The sequence below is a fragment of the Amblyomma americanum genome, chromosome 6 (assembly GCF_052857255.1).
Source record: "Amblyomma americanum isolate KBUSLIRL-KWMA chromosome 6, ASM5285725v1, whole genome shotgun sequence".
NCBI classification, from domain to species: Eukaryota; Metazoa; Arthropoda; class Arachnida; order Ixodida; family Ixodidae; genus Amblyomma; species Amblyomma americanum.
This window is the reverse complement of record NC_135502.1, coordinates 15,747,351-15,767,324: the sequence shown is the minus strand read 5'-3', so window position 1 is coordinate 15,767,324 and position 19,974 is coordinate 15,747,351. Positions and strand designations below refer to the sequence as shown.

Genomic DNA, 19,974 nt, shown 5'->3' with positions numbered 1-19,974 from the left:
GATGTACAACTCTACACTGGCCCTTTCCTTACTTGGCGTGAAAGAACTACATCGTTAAAAGGTTTTTAATCCTCAGACACGACCGAAATTTATCACACGTCCACAGCAACGTGAATGACACGAGTTGGAATGCATTGACAGCCTTTGAATGCATCTGACGAAAGCGGAGAGACTTCCCAACGTATACCGACACGTGAACAAGCGAGCACAAGTTGCTTTTTTAACTATGAAGCCCTCATAAGGAGTGATTTTGTACTTCCTACGGTAAGAGTAGGAAACCTAAGCAAGCCATCTTAAGTCATGACTTCAAGAATGCGTTATGTAAAGAACTTATTGCTAGGCGAGTTGGTGCATAGCTTTCTTGGGATGGCGTTGCGCAAACGACAAGACGTACACAGGAAAAATAGAAGACGACAGATAGAGCGCAATTCATTGCAAACATAAAAGGGCGGCGGAGTTTATATGTGATTGTCCTTGAAGCAGCAGCTCTTCACCTTCAAATTCTGCACTCTGAAAAACTTGAGGGAATGCGGCCTGAGAGGAGGTTGCGTCAGTCTCGCCAATCGCGTTTCACTCCATTTAGACATTCTTCGGGTTCACTGCGTTGTTCGCGCCTAGTTCCGAGACGAGCCCTCCCCGGTTAACGAACAGAGTTTCACGATCATCCGGCTGTCTCCATCTTCCACACATTTCTTCTTCGCTCCGGTCTGCTGTGAACTACGTCTTGAAATTCTCTAAAGCAACTTCTTCAAGCGGTGTCATATAGTGTCGTCTTGCGCAAACGCACTGGCTGAAAGTATGCTCTTGAATATCTTAGCTATGTGCCAGCTGTTTCTGGCTCTCTGCTTCAGGTATATCCACATGGCTTTGTCACGTGACAGTGCTTGTCATGGTCTGTGCGAAGGAACTGTTCGTGTACTTCTGATGAAAGAGCGACACCGAGAAAAAAAGCAATGGTAAAAAAAAATAAACGGCGTTCCTGCCCGAAACGAAACGATGAAACTAGAGGCTTGTACCTGTTCGTGAACAGCCGGGGAACTTCGAAACAACTTTCTTTTCATGCGTAATTTCGGCGATAGTAAGATGACGAGACCTGAGTGAACCGGTAATGGCTTTGCGTTTCACGTTGGGAAATCCGCGACAGAGCGCTACGCTTGACACAGCACGCACTTAAAGCAAGCCTTTCTGCTATTCAACTCTCAGTGACACACACACCGCCGCATTTCGATTTTCTGCTCTTTGAATACGGCCGCGCAAACTGTGATGCACCTTCGGCGCGCAAAGACGCAACCATTATCTCTATATCTCTATCTTGTTCTCTATGTATACGCTCTATTTTGTTCAACAGTATCTATTTCGTGCTAAGAATAATAAAGGTAGCGGTAATGTGTTAGCAGAGATCTTAAACGTTCAATAATGGCGTGCTTTTGACCTTGACCTTTAAAGTTTTCGAAATCTTAGTGCAGAATTCATTTTCTCTTGAAACCAGGAATTACGTCAGGTCAGGACTGCACACAATTCTGGTTCTCTTGACTGCGCTTTTGATATTTATAGTGCGTGTGAGCTGTTGAACGGCTGGGTACAACCATGCGTAATGCGCGTGCTTCTGCGTTCGTTACTAAGGATTCTCCCAAACTTAGTTTCTCTTCTGAATGGTCTTTGACTTTCTTGGTATCAATGAGGTCCTAATGTAGCTTTTCATTTTGTTAAGGCCCTGTGAACATACCTATATTTTATTCAAAGCATTGTTTTCGGATGTCTTTTAGAAATAATAGGCATAAAAGAGGGCTGAGTTCAGGGAACCAGCTTTTAAACGTAGTAGCTTATCCTGTTTCCAGGAAGGTCTCTGCGTTACGTCTGAGTCCCGAAGACGTCAAAAGCTCTTGTTAGGACGGAGTCGGTAAGAACTTGAGCTTTTCAACCTCACTAACGATGTCCTCATGTAGCGTCAGGCACATGAGGCTCATTTGCAATAGCCGAGGGTTTGCTTAAGACACAACAGTGCTGCCCTCTTTTGCTGTGATTGCTGTCTTTTTCGTGTAAGTAGGTAAGTCAGCCCTTTAAAGATTTTGCTGCAGTGTAACAATGGATTCGTTTCTTAGTAAATCTCGCCAGTATTTCTGAGAACGTAGTGTGAAGCACTTGACATGGGAAAAGAAGCGCTTAGAGTGAATTTCCATTGTTTCTGCGTGCTTCAAAAACAGGGAGCGTGTTGGGCTCCTTATGTGTTAGGAATTTAAGCATTACTTGCAGTATTCTTCTGTTAAAATAATCAGCAGTTTTAAGCGGCACAGAACTCCATGGCCTAGTACGTGAAGATAGTTTTCAAGTGAAGTGAGGGCCCGCGTGGTGGACTTTAATAAGAAGTGTTTCCGAGTTCGGCATCGTGTGGCGTGCGAGTTAGGTGTAGAAAATCCAGCAAATATTTCTCGGCACTTAATGCTCATTGAAAATGAGCTCCACCGAAGGAATACGAAAGAGAAATGGCTTGAAAACCACCTTACATTTCCTTCCACACAAAACTAGTTGGCAACACACAGCGCAAGAAACTAATGAATAAGCTATTTTTATTTCACAGCGAAAACGAAAGAAACGTTAAACTTCTGTGTAACACTAATGAATAGACGTGAATATGGAGAGATTCTTGCTTATCATTCGAGCGCACTTTTGATGGCTGTAGCAAACTGCACTGCGCTTTCTTTGAAACGCTCTAGAGCATACTTTGCTAGGAATATAAAAAGGGATGGTCAACTTCTCCGCTTAATGTCTCCTTGCCCCTTGCAGTACTGAAATTAATAATTTATGCATGTTATGTACTATGATTAGTTTGCAGAAATAATGGGCGTAACATAGTTCTAAGAGAAACTGTCGCGAATGCGCGTAGCAAAACCGCGAATAGTTTTCATGCCGCCGAAAGTTCAGCGTCTAACCTCGGTATGTGGGGCGCCCTTTGGTTGCTAAAAATTCGAAATGTAGTTGCGCTTGCCTCATCGTGTCGAGATCAGAAATTAAGAAGGCCCTTATATTGAGCTTACACTGCTAGTTAAAAATGACCAGTTAGTTCATAAGGGTGCGGCTTAGCCACGCAGGGTTGCTATTTATTTGCTTTTATCGATATTATGGAAGTGCTCAGTTACATGTTATACCCTCGTAGTTATTAGAGAGTTTTAGGAGAGCGGAGAATCATTAACATACACGCACACCGGATTCCGCACACCTGCGCCGGCGCAGTGGCAGAGACAAGGTGCCAGGAAGGGGCCACTGAGCATGAGCAGCCGGCGTCCGCAAATCCGGCGGATAAAAAGTTTTCTCCGCACCATGGGCGCATTATCCACCCAGTCCAATACAGACCCGAATGCTCCCTTTGTGGGGCTCGGAAAGCCAACTTTGACCACATTTTATATCTCTGCCGAGAATTTAACCACCATCTCGCTGGAACCTCACGGACAAAGAGGGTTGGGAGATCGCGGTCTCCAGCTCCGAACCAGCCTCACAAAGGCGGCTGGTAGAGTGGGCTGGAGAGGTCGCCGCACGTCAGGGACTGTTGGCCACCGCCCGGGATCAAGAGCCAGACCAACCTTAGGCAGTGACTCATCCATTAGGCTCATAAATAAAGTTTTCACCTACCTACCTATCGCAGTCTGAGAGTTACTGAAAAATTTACCGACCTTCGCTTAAAGAAGAACGCGCGCAGACGTGTGATTTCTCCTCAGTAACCTTTTTTCGCGCTGTTGTGCGCACCATGAATGACTAGCCCGGCTATTCATTTGATCTAACTTGGATGACATTAATAACCGATCGTCCCACGTGCGTAACCACCTGTGCAGTATAGCGTTATAAATAAACGGGTGGTCTTTATTGTTATTCAGCTGGGCCTGGACCTGGCGTAGGTTACCTCCGCAGTGCTGATGCAAAACAGCGTGCGCGAAAATGTCGCCTGCGAGCCCGAGAACGCGTCTATGCACTAAAATGCAAGGCATTCGTGGTGTGGTAATTCTCCGCGTTTTGTTGATGCCTCACTGAGGCCGCAAAACGATAGTTTTTGTCCAACGTACTGCGACGTAGTGCAGTAAGTTCTACGTGACGCTTCCGTAGTGCACCATATTCATTTCGTCTCAGCCACGTGAGTATACATAGGCCACTTCCACCGAGGTTGAGAGAGGCCCATGGTTGTGAATAGCTTGACTGCATCGGCCGAGCCATGAGGCCCAAATATCCCAGGAAATATCGATTGTCGGTATACAAAGAGCGTGTATTATTTTTCTGCGTGGTGACAGCAATGGTAGAGCGTTTTTTTTCTTATTATTAATTCCAATTCTGCCATTCAGCCTATGCCACAAAAATAATGCAGAAAAGGGCCATTGGACGCGCTAAAAGCCATCAGTTTCAGCAACGCGGCGTTATTATTTCCCCGAAAGACGCGCGGACAACCTCCTTAGCGCGTGAAAAGGTTAACACTTTCTAAGGCGAAGCCTTCATATCGATCCCCCTGCCTGAAGCGCGCTATCGTTTTTTTTTTTTTTACGATTAAGCATCGATAAGGACATTGTGCTCCCTCGTTCCCGGTATTTTTTCGCGAACCTAATTCGGACTTGCACTCAATTACAGTCCAGACACCCCGTGCCTCGCTTAATCACTTCGAATAAAGGCGCTGGTCACCAGTGTCTTCATCCTTGTCTTCAAGGAAACCAAAACAGAAGGTACCATGCTAGGCTACATGTCATGTACAAAAATTTCTCAGATCGGACTGTTCTGGGTTGCTGTCAGGTGCTTTTCATAAACACAGAAGGGAACGGTATTCAAAGCACCATTTCTTTTTACTTTGCGACGTGAGTTGTATGGAAGGCGAGTGCAAAATATCAGGAAATTGCTGAGAAAGGTTGCTATGACGACAAGGTTACGAGCGCAGCACTGAAGTCACGGGCTCTACTTTTTGCAGTGGCAGCCTGCAAAGAAAAAAGTCGTGAGGAAAGTTCGCACACCATCCTCAGCTGAAAAAAAGAAAACACTGAACGGGCAAGAATGCAAAGAAAACCTCCCCGATCAGAACAACGGACAGCAATTTTTCGCTTCGTATGGACGTTTCTGCAATCCGTGGCTCAAAAAAAGAAGAAGATAGCCTGTCTGCTTGGGTTTGATGACTCATAGTAAACTGCGAGACATCTCCAACCAAAATTTTTAAATTTAATAAATCTCGACGTAACGGAGCCGGCTCGGCTCCTTCTTCAAGGGTGACAGGGGGCTGCTTACTTGCGTCTCTGCTGGCATCCTTATTCGTATTTAGCTGGCGCGAAGAAACTAAGCTATTCAGGGATGGGTGTTGTACAGTTGGGTCGTACGTAACGGAGTCAGTCGTATTCTTCTGTTGCACTTGTTCAGAAGTATAAAAGAAAGCTTATAGGCGTCCTAGGCTCAGGTAGTCTTGCGGTGGACAGGTTGCACAGCAGTCACTATCTGAAGCAGTTTGGTCTTGTCTGTGACGCAAGGTGGCGCAAGTGAAAGGCGGACAGGCGAAGCTACCGGGACATAAACAGTTTAGCCCCTATTTAATTTAACAAGGGCTAGGCACAACCTTCAGGTACACAATTATGGCGGGTAAGAAGCCTCTGGATGTCTTCGCTTCATCGCCTATGATTGTTCATTAAGCTCTTTAAAGAGCATGTCGATGCCCTACTAGACTTAAGGCCAGGAACAATAGAGGACAAAATATATTCGATATACCTCTGCCTATGTCTGTGATTTTCAGTCGTTGCTGTTAGTCGCCTTAATCTGACACTCGCTGTCTTTATGTGCTGAATGAGGGCGGCACAGTCACCGATTTTATACGTGTTTAGTGAAGTGGTCCATTCAAACGAGCATATCGTTTCTTCGTCACCTATTTTCTAAGAGAAAGATACAGCCAGTTTCTTTATTATTTTAAGCTTTTTACGGAGTTTTTCAGACGAGAAGTCCTAAGAGCTATACACTCGCTCAGCGGCCTGGTCAACAGATTGTGCATCAATTTCCGCAATGTCGACTTCTGCCGTGCATAGTTTCCGCTCGCGGTGGGCGACGCGCGCAGCTGCTCAAATAGAAGCGAGTGGCCTTTCAGCCATCGAGCCGTAATTGATTTGCTTATCTCCTCCAGACTCACGCGGTGGCCCTAAGGCTAGAGGGCCCGTCCCCGTCCCCTGAGCATCACGTGCACATCCTCATGCCTCTCGTGCGATTCTCGAGAGTGCTGTCCATCGCACCTCTGCTCTGTGGCAGCGTCAAGTGGCTATAGCGGACGGTTACTGGCCAGCGTGAAACAACTGGACAGCACTGCTGGCGCGCTTTGCACACGACGCAGACTTTTTCTCATACACCACGGTCGGAGCCATTGCCTTAACGCGAGAGCTGAGATAGCATTTGTTATGATACTTGAGATAAAAGAAGGACACCCGTTAAGATCATTGCAGCATGCCCGAGTTAACGCTGCTGGGGAAGAGAAATGTCGGGTCAAGCTGAAATCCATAGAGCGCTTCTCTCAGACTACTTACAAGCGAGGGCTGACTTACTTCGAATGCTTCGCAACTATGCATCAAAGTGCGCCTGCCTTGCTTATTCTGCTCGGACACGCAGATGACCCGTTGTTTCCTGGAGCGCTACCAAGGAGGGAGCAATAAACGCGAACCTCATTGCCAAAGTGCCCGGAGGCTTCTTAGGCTGGAGCCCGTTCTTCTCAAGCAAGTTAGAGGCGCCATCAAATGATTGCTTGTAGGTTTGGGACAAAGGCCAAAGCTCTATGGTTTCGTAGTCATTGGCAGCTTCATATTGTTACTGGATCAGCGATCAGGATACGTAAGTTAAAGAAGAAAATACTAGCCAAAAAAAAAGATGAACACACCAGGAGAGAACAACACAGGACAACGGCCAACACAGGACAACCTTCTAACCGCGTTGGCCGAAGGGGTACCACCGTTCGCAGCTGGGCGAGCACTCGGCCCGCGAGGGGCGCAGCGGGGTTTACGGAGATTCCCCCAAGCGAACACCCCCAAAGAAAGCCGTGCGCAAGGCCGGGGGCCGCTTGTACCCATTTTTACCGGTGGGTGTCCGGCGGTGGGTTTCGAACCAACCACCTCCTGTCCAGCCGTTGTCCTGTGTTCTCTCCCAGTGGGTTCGTCTTTTTTGGCTGGTATTTTCTTCTTTAACATGCCATACCAACAGGCCCACCATTCTGCCCTGCTTTAGGATACGTAAGCGACGTCTGTGAACCCATAGAGTAGCTCTTGAGCTCGCGTCCTGCCTTTTATCTCTTAATAACTCTAGTCGATAAAAGATAAAGGGGTAAGAGACATCGCAACGCAGTGCATTGATCCCAATAGATGCAGAGTTGCCGTTGGCAGCGTGGGCTGCATTGTGATCCGATAAGCCAGCGCACTGACACATAGGTAGGCGAATGCAGTGAGGATGAACCAGGTGAATCATGGAAGCGGCCAGGGTAAACTTGATCCGTGGTGAATGATCGAACTGGCGAAGGAGATGTTCATGTAGAAACAAAGCCTGTCGATGAGTAGATGCGTGTCCTAGCGGATGAAAGAAGCAACGAGCACTGTGCACAGTAAGCGTCGATGTTTATTTAGAGGTCTGCGCAGGCCTCGTTAACACCGCCTCCGCTCATGGCCGTCTTACATATTTAGGAAGCACGCCGGATTTGTTTGTCATGCTTGTAGCTTCTGAATGATGTACGAAGGAAAAAGGGCACAAGTGTCAGTCAGGAAAGAATTAGGCGCATTGCTTTCTTCGATTCTGACAGAAGCTGTTTCTTTTTGGTCGGGGTCACTTGTCTTTGTTGTTTTTATCCTCATTCAATGGCACATGCCCACACAGAGGGATCGACCAAGGATTGGGGTGCACAGAGTCTCTGCGCAGGCCTGCAAACTTTTGCTTTTTCTATGCCGAGGAATCCTTGTCATGAAGTATATGTAGGGAAAACGTAAGGCTCGAAATATAGTTAAAAAAAAAAACAACCTCACAGTTGGGCCAGGTTTGGGTCAGTTTCGAGCGCCTTATTTTTGGAGTAAGATTACAAATTGCTGCATTTACTATGGACATATCGAAACACTGCAACTGAACCAGAGGAGGAAAAAAGCGTGAATTTCGCAAAAAAAAAACTCGTAGTCGGGAATGCGCATGTCTTTCCCCCCTACAAGCCCTGAAGGTTAGGTAAGTTATAAATTGCGAAAATGATCTTCGTCACTTTTGTTGATGCGCGATTGCTATGGGCTACTGCGCTTGCTCTTTACAGATGCCTTACAGAAGTCGCAACCCTTCATTGCTCTTGGTCGAATTCTTACGTTTGTTGTTTTCAGCTGCTTCTCTTAAGCTGTGCATGTTATGCCGAGTAAACAAAAAAAGTAAGACATACACACAGAAAACAAACCGCCTGGAGACTGTTGGGCCTTACCTGGCGAGATAACGCAGCCTTTGCGCACTCCTGTTTCTTCGCTTGGGATAAAATTTTTCTGAACGAAGTGTCACTGTTTCCGCTTTCATAGCCAAGCAACCAGTCTATGATGTACAACTAGAGATATCAGTAGGAAGCCCATGGTTATACGAGGGTTATTTGGTGATTTGAAGAGGTAAAGAAGACTTCTGCGGCTTTGGTCGTGCATTGGATTGGTTGTGCGAAGATTCTTTGCTTGCGATACATTAACATGGCTTTTGTAGTTTCACCAAACATATTAAGCCATCATTCTGGTTGAGTTCACAGTATACAGAAAAATAGTTGAGAACTTCTCACGAGAAAAAAACTAAAAAAATACACATAATTAATGGTAATTAGAAGTGCGCTGAGAGCCTTCCACCTAGCGCACTAGACGAGTCTTCTTTCTTTCAACTTGTAAGCAATATCAGAAGCGGAGGAAATGACTCGGAGTTTAGTGTAAAGGGCGGCTGTGAGAAAAGTTTATTAGGGGTTTGTTAAGGATTGCCATACCAAAAGGCTTTTGCAAAAAATAAAACGGAAGAGTCTTGTCGCTAGCTTGTTTTCGCTAGGATGCACCTTAATTAGACCTTGGTAATTACGCCTCCGCCATTTGCACACGGAAGGCATTACGTCGCGCTATGTTCGAAATGTTCGAAAGCCATCAGACCTTAGAAGCAGTAATGAGCCTGAGTTGCGGCACAAGGTGTTAAAAAAATGGGAATCTATTTTTACTTGACAATTTGCAGCAGCACCAGGATTTAATGGGCTGGACTCGAACGACACGTTTGCTGCGCTAGCTAAACCTACGCAGCATGGAACAGAAACACAAGTCACTTCCACCGCTGAGTTTTGTACTAACGGATTCGCTTCTGAGAAAAATGCAGACACTGATTGCTTATGTAACAGCTCAATTTCTCGAACGGTGCCTAATTTAGCGCAATTTTATAAATATTTACAACGCCGAGTCGCAAACAAAAGGCCATAATTACTGCTAAGTATAGGATTCTAGTAACTCCTAATGTATAAAAAAAAATATGGCTAACGAGTGAAATTGGTAACGCTGATCATAGGGAACATTCATTCGCAGAATGAATTAATTTGTGGCCCTTTTCTACTCGTATTCTTGATTGCGCTGCTTTACCTTGCCTCCACGGGTGCACCTCGTCTCTCGTTTCAAGCATTTTATTTACCGTACTTTTTGGTACTTTTCGGCCAGCAGCCACCGCAACCAAGCAGCATGGGGGAATTTTGGGGGAATATATATATTGGGGGAATTATGGGGGAATATATATATATATATATATATATATATATATATATATATATATATATATATATATATATATATATATATATATATATATATATATATATATATATATATATATATACACACTCTCTCAAGGTTCGCTTACGCGCAAAACATAAATGCCTACGAAAGCAGCAGCTGGACAGCCGTCACCGTAGCTCAATTGGTAGAGCACCGGAGCAATATTCGGAGGTCGTGGGTTCGGATCCCACCGGGGGCATGGTTGTTTTTCTGCAGCTTTATAAGTAATTTCCTTTAAGAGACAGATTAATCGAAGTATTATTCTCCCATTGATTGGCCCTAGAAATAAAAATAAAATAGAAACATTCCCCTAATCGTGCGTGTGCGTGTGCGTGTGCGTGTGCGTGTGCGTGTGCGTGTGCGTGTGCGTGTGGGTGTGTGTGTGGGTGTGTGTGTGGGTGTGTGTGTGCGTGTGTGTGCGCGCGCGCGCGCGCCCGTGCATGCGTACTCCGATACTGTGATAAAAAAAGAAGTAAGCATTCATATGGCTGTATTGGATATCTGGGCTCCTTTGGATGAACTAGCGTAAAAAAAAAAGACCAGCTTCTAAGTTTTTTTACATATTCTGTGGTATTGTATTCTGTAGTTATGTTTGTATAAACTAGGTGGCGCTAGGCATGCGCCCTATCTGGTCAGCTGACTCGCACATCTGTATATATATTCATCATTGAACTGGAATAAAAGGGGAGTTGGTCGAAGTATGTACGTGGCGGGTGCTTGACGTGGTGGTGCTCCGGCTGCTCCGGGCAGTCGGACCGGGCAGTTCCCCAACGGTACGGGATACAACATATTCGACGAAGGCATCGTCAAATGAAGTGCGGATAGATAGATCCTTTTCCTTTACAGAGAGAGACACGTGGCACTTCCTTATTAACTTCTTTTTTATCTTCTCCGCACCTGCCTAAACAAACAAACTCTCGAGGCTCCATAACCCAGCAATGGGTGGCGCAAGCATCCACGCTTGGGGCTGGGCAGTATGTGCCTCATTCGGTCGATACGAAAAACAAGCCAGAGACTCACTTTGCTTTCTGTCCGGTATTTTCGTTCTGTCCGTCGACCCGCGAACACCCTCGCCTTTCAAGCGGTCCGCCCATCGACGCCCAGCATATTCCCTGGTCTCTTACGGTATATGTCTTCTCCTATCACGCCCCCACCAACCGAACCATGCGGGGCTCGTTCCGGTGCTTTTGCTTTGACAGCGCGAGATCGTCAGCTCTTGGCGCGGTCTGCCTCTCGAACGCAGCTAACGCGATCTATACGTCACCCGAATAATTTTATGCAACGCTGTCAAAGCTCGGACATATCCCCAGGCGTCTTTTCCGCGCGCATGGCAGAGTATCTCATCGGCGTTGGCTATCGCATCGCTAGTTTTGACAACTGGCTAGCGCACTGGCTACTAGCGATGTTCGCCTTGGTGTACTAATTTAGATGACACTTTAGTGGCTATTCTGAACAGGCATTGTACGGGTGACGGCTTATCACGGGCCAAACTTAAGTACATAATGTGCAAAGATTATGAATAGTCCCTGAAATATAGTTGCAGATCCTTAGTGAAGCGCAGCTTTAATATTGCACTTTGCAAAAAAGAAAACCTTTATATAGTGTCTTTCATTTTCGGGTAAAAGCCGATTTTACCCCATTCTTCCACCACGAACAGATTTCTGAATAACGGGTTAAACCCGATTTCTACCCGAAAAGAAGTCTTATAATAATAATTGGTTTATGGGGAAAGGAAATGACGCAGTATCTGTCTCAGATCTCGGCGGACACCCGAACCGCGCCGTAAGGGAAGGAATGAAGCAGGGAATGAAAGAAGAATGGAAGAAAGAGGTGCCGTAGAGGAGGGCTCTGAAATAATTCAGACCACCTGGGGATCCTTAACGTGCACTGACATCGCACAGCCCACGGGCGCCTTAGCGTTCTGCCTCCATAAAAACGAACCCGTCTAAAGAATTCACTTTCCTTTTGTACAGAGCTGAAGGCCCTGCACGAAAATCAGCCCCTGTCTTATGCTTATACAAAAGATGTTTTCAGTCAACTGATTTGAGATGAGGTTCGTTCTGTACGTTTTGGAAGCAAGAAGCGGAAACACAAGTACTGGCCAAATGTTTTATTTGCATCATTGTACCAAGCGCTACCCAAGCTACGGCGTACTGCGCCAAGGCTGCTCTGCGTTTATAATGATCGAAGTGATGTTGAATCAATATTTTCATAATCTATGAACAATGCACACAGGACTTCAGCGGACGCTGAATTGCTGTGCAGCAGTTAAAAATGTTCGTGATGAAATAACTGGGATAAATTTGAGAAAATACATCTGATCTGGTGAAGATGTTTCAGTACTACAACCTACCGTTTCCATGTGGCGTGTAAAACAGTGTAAAAAAAAAAAAAAACCTTTTGTCCTGCAAAGAAACGAACGCCTGTACTAAACTGTCTTAAGCTACAACATACGATCAGATAAACCCAAAATTATGAAATATTTTGCTCAATAACTTGATTTGCAACCGCATTAAGGCAAAAATATATTGCCTGGTATTACCCCCCCCCCCCCCCCACCCCCCGGATTTTAGAAAAACTAAAACCAGAATGCGACAGGTGAAGTTCCACTGACGAGATAAGGCCGTCCAATGTACCGATTGAGGGGCTTCTTGAACCCTAAGCTGACAAGAACGCACAGAGCTGCACCCTTCCTGCGGGCTGCACGGAACTGTGAGCTGGTCAGGAACGTAGGTGCAGACGTCCACTTCACTCTTGTTTTCATGACTTGGACCGAGTGCTGAGTTTTATTTTCTGCTTGCTTTCGAAGGGGTGCGCTGAGAAGAACGCGAGAAATATTTTGCCATGACAGGGTCTAAGACGTGGAGACGATGAGTAAGGTGGGTAAAAAAGAAGTCAACTGGTCGTGCATTGCGATCGCCATGTTGACACGGGCAGCACCCGTCGTGTCCTCAAATTACTGCCATCATTCGAAAGCACTCACGGTACGAATTGGGCTCCCATCGCGGTGCCGAGGATATTCGTTTGGACGCTTGGAACGGGCAGGGGGAAAAAAGAGGCAATTGAATGCGCGCCATATTGTTTGTGTAGCGACATGAGGGGGCAAAGCAGGTCACGGTGCCGTTCTGTGAAGTCGGCAGAATTTTCGGTTGTGCAGTTGTGCTCTTTTTTACTCTTTTTTCGTCGTTTGATTGCAAAGCAATCTGGACATATCACGCGCATTTGTGACCTTCTATTTTTACGGTCTGCCGATATGAGGAAAGTCAATCCGGCGCACCTCGCAGTGAGCGTGTTTCTCTTTGGAGGCGTTCATCTCTAGATCCAAACCGAGGACGCAAACAACGGCACTGCGCCTGGCCATAGAATGTTAGCGACGCTTCTAGGAGGATGGGGGACGGATCGGAATTCAATCTCTTATTAGATATTGACGGCGCTGAACCCCATTTAGAAATGGGCTTCTTGGTTCGCCGAAGGCTCGGGTATTCTGGTCTAGTGTTACAACAAACAAGTAGCGCGATGAACGCGCACGCTTACACGCGGCACATTCGCTAAGAACTATATAATGAGGTTTTTCTTCCTTTGATCCTGCAGCAGATTGTAAACTATTTCGTGTTTAGTGTTCATTATGAATTGTATTATTATGGCAATATGACGTTGTTAATTTCATTATATGAGTATAGGTTCGGTTAGGGCAGTGGCTAGCGCATTTATTTTATGCATAAATTTTGTCCCGTTTATGTTTCGCTGTACGTGTCGGCCCGTTTAAGACCGCTGTGTGCTTTGCAAATGGCGGCTTGAACGTCATCATGATTTGTTTTTCACTTTTGTTCAAGCCCATGCTGCTTAAATTGAACTAAATAAAATATAAAAAATGAGGGGAGACACAAGCTGCACCTTAAAGGTGTGACACTATAGCGTTAATTGGTTAAGGCCAGTGTATGTGGAATTGCTCATTCCCTACTCTACATTCATAGATCCCTCGGAGTCCTCATAGCACTCCTGACGCAGTGGTGCAGCGTTAAGCGATGCGCCACTGCCCTGCAGTGGTGCTTGTGAATTGCTCTTTCAGAGCAACTTTTCGCAACCAATAATTAATTAACTTCCTCCTTCCACGGTGGTCAATTTGCTCGCAATGCGGTGGGCGGGTTGTGATGACGTCATAACCTCACGTGTCTTAGGTGGCGCACCTGCCACCTAGGTTGCTTCTCTGAGAATTTTTGGGGTTTTTTTCCCTCACAGCCAACGACATCGACGACGGCGCCGTATTTTCTGCGACACTGGACCCTTGATGCTATGGCGTTGAATATAGCTATTTATTTATGCGCGGTTCGCTACTAGCGGTCAACAGATGGCGCTAATTAATGACGCCCATGAAAGCTGGGCATGTCTCTTTCCATCTCTGTCCCTTTGTCTGACGGCACAGGAAATATTTGTTTTCGAATACTTGCCAAAAGCGAACATTCGCAGTGAAAAATGGCGAATCAATTGAGGCTTACAGGTGAACAGCAAAATTTAAATGACATGAAAGAAAGTTAAAATGAATGCCCCACACGTGTTGCAACAAAATGTAATTGTTTCATCCCAGGCTGTTTCTATACAGTGCTATTAAACACTTAAGGAAGTCTTCTCTTGATTTTGATGGATTTCTTGCGGATATACGCTGGCATACTACTTGAAGCGCTGCAGTGCGCCCCTCCAGTGCATCTAATACGACAGTGAACGCCTGCAGAGTATGATGCCCCTGACAAGTCTTCAAACAGCGTTCCAGAAAGTTTTATCGCTTTTTCTCCAGACGGTGGTGAGACAACGAGGCCTGCGGATTGTTCGCTCACACATGTCTGATGGTGCGGTGAGAGGAAGGGAACAATGAATAAAACGGAAAATAAATAACAACGCTTTTTGAAGACGGGGCTGAGAACGAGACATACACTTGTCTCGTTCTCTGCGTCGTCTTCAAAAAGCGTTGTTATTTCTTTTCCGGCGACATGTAATAACCAGCCCGTATTGTCCTTCTTCTGGAATAAATAAAAGGCCCGAAGTCTTTTTATACAATATTTTCGCTGTTTCGTTTGTACAGTGAGGCCTTAGAAAGCCGTGAGCGGCTCAGAGAACGGGGAGCCGCTTACGGTTTTCCAGACGCCTTTGAGCCCCCACGCTATGATTATTGAGAGATAAGCGGGAACTTGGCGTTAAATATGTTGTTTCAAATAATAAACTTATGTTAAGATAATTAGGTGCAGTGTGTCTTTTTAATCGCCAGTAAAAGTTAATGAATCGAGGGCTTCGAAGATGTTATGCGGCTGGCTTGGGTGATCTTTATTAATAATAATAATAATTGGTTTTTGGGGGAAAGGAAATGGCGCAGTATCTGTCTCATATATCGTTGGACACCTGAACCGCGCCGTAAGGGAAGGGATAAAGGAGGGAGTGAAAGAAGAAAGGAAGAAGAGGTGCCGTAGTGGAGGTCTCCGGAATAATTTAGACCACCTGGGGATCTTTAACGTGCACTGACATCGCACAGCACACGGGCGCCTTAGCGTTTTTCCTCCATAAAAACGCAGCCGCCGCGGTCGGGTTCGAACCCGGGAACTCCGGATCAGTAGTCGAGCGCCTAACCACTGAGCCACCGCGGCGGGGCGTGATCTTTATTCTTTATTGTGCTCACGGTAACGGATGCACTAAACTGTTGGCTAGGCAATCTGTACATGAAGCACAGAGTAAATATTAAAATGTTTCAAAACAAAGCATGCACTAAGCACATATCTCTGCTCTATTTATTTTCTCAGAGGCGGCCATTTAAGTCCAGGTCATCTGATATTAAATTTCCGCAAGAATGCAAAACTCTAAAGGGGTTTTGTTTTGCTTGATTTGGCTTGCCAGTTTAGAGACTCTTCCCGGGTCTGGAACGCACCCTTTACGAAACCAAAATACAACACTTGCAAAAGGATTCCCTCCAAGATTATTACTAATAACAATTGCTACTTGTGGACACCCGCGGCACTCTTTTACGAAAAGCCATGCACCACTGGTAGATGCAGCGAAATCGAGAGCTACTAGAGGAAAGTTTTTCTTACTTCTTTTATCAATTACACTTTTTACCTTGTAGGATAAAAAAGCGTTTTACAAGAGCGTGACGTATTCTGTTTTAACCCACATCTTTGTATAAGCAAGCCATTCTGATAAATACGCCAGTTTGTTTTTCCGAAACTGCCTGAGATACGTGGCTCCTGGTTAAACGGTAGTCACGGCGAAACTGATTTGGTGAATTCGCGTTGATGCCGCGAGTTCGCCAGGTACATTTTTGTCCGGTGAGCCACAGCAAAAACCTTATGTGTGATCTTATAGGAAACAGAGTGCAAAAGACGGCAGTAACTGCACAACTAGAAAGAATCCCCCCCCCCCCCCCCCCCCCCCAATTAATCGCTTATACACTGGAAGTAGTGAGAACAGCGCAATAAGGCGACACGCAAACCGCTACGCAAGTCCCAAAGTGCTTGCTAGATGATTCATTGAGCCAGTCAATTGAACGTCCACCGATAAACGTTTTCTTTGAAAATTACACTTTCTTAGAAAGCGCTCACTCAGCTATAGTGTCGAATGCTCTGTTACAAAATTGGTTTTTCGCTATTTTTGAAATCACTTAGTGGATGATAGTTAACCTTGTTCTTTTTTTACTCGTATTCGGAGTGCACCTCTGGCTACACTGATCAATCTCCAGCTGTCTTTATTTTTTTATTGTACGTCACTTTATGCTACGTGCATAAAATGTGAAAGTGGACCCAAACTTGGAAAAAATGAGCCTCCTGTTTCACCTCCGTGTCAGACATTAGATGACATTTAAAAGTGCTTGTTCACGCGCAGACATGTTTTAAATGCAAGACCCAGTTTCTTTCACAACGGTTCACTACTCGTCTTTGTTGTAGTGTCGTGTAGATGACGGCTCAAGTATATATACGCTTGGGAACTGCTTATTCGTGCTTCAAGAAGCTTCCGCGGTGGCCGCTTTCAGGTAGCCAGCACTTGAAGTAGCGGCATATTTAGCCGTTAGCTTGGTTACATGCGTAGGAGTTTATATAAAAGGGTAAATCGAAGATTAATCATTGTATGAAAACCGTACGAGCGAATCCTGAATCGCAGCCAGCTTGCTTGTCTGTAGCAAAATGAGGGGTAAAAAAAAATGATGTGGTAAACAACGTCATGCCCTGCGGAAGACCTCCTACTTTTGCAGCACAGGCTGAATGTTCAGTTCAGTTCAGAATAACGCGAGATGGGGAAATGATCTTAGGAAGCACATTCAGTGCATCTCAGGTTTTTTTTTGTTTTTTGTTTGCTTGTTGCGGAAACCTGGCGATCGGAAGGGTTAGCGAGTTCTTCTTCGCCATATGTTGTCTAAAAATACAGGGGTAATAATGCAGGCTTGAAAGAGGGCGCCAATATACCGCGTTATCTAATGTACTTCACTTCTGGGCGTGATTCAAATTACGATACGGTCGCATTGCCTTTGAAGTCTTCCCGGTACCACTTGGTAAGGGCACATCCGAAATTCAGCTGTGCCTGCAGACAGAATATATTATCACCCGACGAGTCGTGTTTCAAGAATGAGATCCCGCTTTCCAAGTGTGCTCAGCGCTGCCCCATAATTGAAAAACGGAGCCGCGAGAATTTTCGAGGAACGGCCAATGATTTCAAGCAAACTCGTTACGGTTACCTTAGTGACCGCTTCTGACAGCTCTTTGGTATATGAAATCATTGGGTTCCATGCTGGCCCTACACACTCAAGTAACAACGGCTCGAGACCGCTCATAGGATCGCTTGTTTAGCATATGTCCGTTACATGCTACCTCTTTCTTCGTATCTACTTCCTACTTTTTGTAGCTTCAGCAGCGACCGCTATAGCTCACATTCGCGAAGCCCAGTCGCGGCAGCGAGCAAGAAAGGCTTCAGGGAAAATGGTCACTTGAGTCGCGGGACCTGGCTAACCAGAGAACGCCGTGCCCATGGCAAGAGAAATAAAACAATGCTATTACATTTCAAAACCGCTTTTTTTAAGTGTGCAATGTGTACTTTACTTCAATCTAGATTGTATAAAAAAATTTTGCTTTCATTTTTTTTGTTTATATAGTAATGTTCGTGAAAAGTCTTTTTCTTGAAAAACTTACGGCATAGAAACTTAAAAATGTGATCCATAAATAATCATGGGAGAAGAAAATAAGGTTTCGATTTTACTTCTCAAGCTGTAGCCTGAAAAGACATCCCGAAATTCTGCTTTGTCGGAACGCCAACTCTTATGCCTTATGTGGGCCGCCATTGAAGGAATATCAAGGCCTATCGCAATGTCTAGGAGTGGGAAAATTTTTAATGTCGTTTCGGTCATCCGCAGAGCAGTTGCACTGTCGCGCTGCATATTTATGAAATCATGATCGAAACAACGCTCGCCCTTACACGGTATTATAGTGAATTCTCATCTACTGCTGCTGTAAATACTGTGACGATGTTGCAATCGGACAGCAGGACACTAAAAATTATTTCTCCTATTATTGAACGATCGTCGGAACATTTAAAAGAGCACTACTTCTGGCATACGCAGCGTGCTTGTCTCCAGAAAATTTAACGCCGCTCAGCAGATATAGCTTTTAAACAATTTCCAGATGGGAGTGCGAGAACGACTCCGGTATTCGAAAAATATAAAAAAAAATATATGTGTTGCGGAGAATAAGAACTATGACAATGAACAATTTCAATTACGCTCAAAACGTTGAAACCCGTTTTTAAAGTTTTTAAAGTAGTATTAATAAAATATCTAATAATTTTACTCATGACGTTGTGTGGCCGTCTTTGTTTAAATCTGGTTGTACTGTATTTAATTTTCATGGTTCTCGGTTTTCTTGGAGCCGCAGATAACATCTTACTTTACTATCCCGCCCCCCTCCCCTTGTCCACCCTTGCTTACCGCAGCCGACAGCTTCCTCTGGTTAATCCTCCGCTGACCGCTGGGCACAGGGATTCATTTGTAGCGCCGGCAGTTGAAGCCGCAGTAACTGAGCGACACGTGTCAATGCTGCATCGGCGTGCCTGAACGCGGCGCCGATGCCGAACACCTTTCGGCACCTCACAACAGCGTCCTCGATCATAATTGTAGCTCCACTACAAGCACCCAGTGCGCTCGCCACCCAAACGTTGCCATTAGAGTTCGCGTTGGCGCCGTCTTCTCGCCTTCAGAACTAGCGTGCGAGGGAGGGAGTTGGGAAGGGGGGTGGGGGGGCATGTGAGGCCTCTCGATGACGAGAGGAAAAGCACGCTCAGAGGGGAGGAGAAAATACAAACAACAAAGCAGCATAAGCCATGGTCGTATACTGTTGGGCTTGTTTGTGTTTGTTCTTCCTGTTTTTATCGTAGCGTGGCACACGTCACACACGACTCGACGTCAGGCGTGCCGTGTGACAGCTCCATTTGCCTGCGGTTGCGACGGCGTGAGCGTCGCACCTTGTCGAGAGAGGGAAAAAAAGACAGAAATGCCAGCTGCAGTCGTTTGTCGCGTCGCACGACGTTCTTTTAGCGAATTAGAGCGTGAACGATGGCGCTGAGGGAGTGGGATGTGCAGAGCGGGAACTGAACGGGTAGATGCAGGGCCCACTGCGTTCATACATACGTAATACAGGCACAACAAATGTGAAAGGGAACATTATTTTCATGCAGAAACTGGATGCTTCAAAGCATGACTAAGAACTATACTTCCTGTTCATTGAAAAGTAGTTCTCACCATGTACAAGTGTTTGCCATTTCAATTTTTCATGTCCCTTTGTGGATTAACAGTGGACTGAATTACTGACGGAGAATTAAGTGTTTTCTTTCGTGTTGCTTGTACTGTTCGTTCGGTTCGCAATTGGCCAGCAGGGACGGTATGTTTTTGTAATCATGGCCTACAGGATGACATTAATTTCTCGTCATTGATCACAAATCGAGCTTACGTCTGCACGCATATATGCATATATCTCACTATGTTTTGAGAGTCAGTGTTACTGCTTATGTTTCGCATTCAATGCTTACGGTCAAACGCTGTCTTGTGAGAACTTCAAGAGTGCCGCGTGTAATTTCCTCCAGCCGCGCCTCCTGACTGTCAGCACAACGCGGTTAGCAATGTGTCTTATCCATTGCAGTGATCCTACTTTACACAACTTATGCCGATGCCGTATTT

General features: G+C 45.5%; 2 protein-coding genes across 5 annotated transcripts in view; one reads left to right on the top strand and one right to left on the bottom strand.

Moving 5' to 3' along the window:
• The window catches only part of LOC144136357 (galactosylgalactosylxylosylprotein 3-beta-glucuronosyltransferase S-like), a 73,557-nt gene extending 54,616 nt beyond the window's left edge, over positions 1-18,941 (bottom strand). The window contains exon 1 of the mRNA XM_077668614.1: positions 18,730-18,941. The gene's annotated coding sequence lies outside the window, so the exon portion shown is untranslated. The remainder of the gene's footprint in view (positions 1-18,729) is intronic.
• Positions 1-19,974, top strand: part of LOC144136358 (uncharacterized) — a 122,026-nt gene that overhangs the window by 36,731 nt on the left and 65,321 nt on the right. The gene's annotated exons all lie outside the window — the stretch shown is intronic.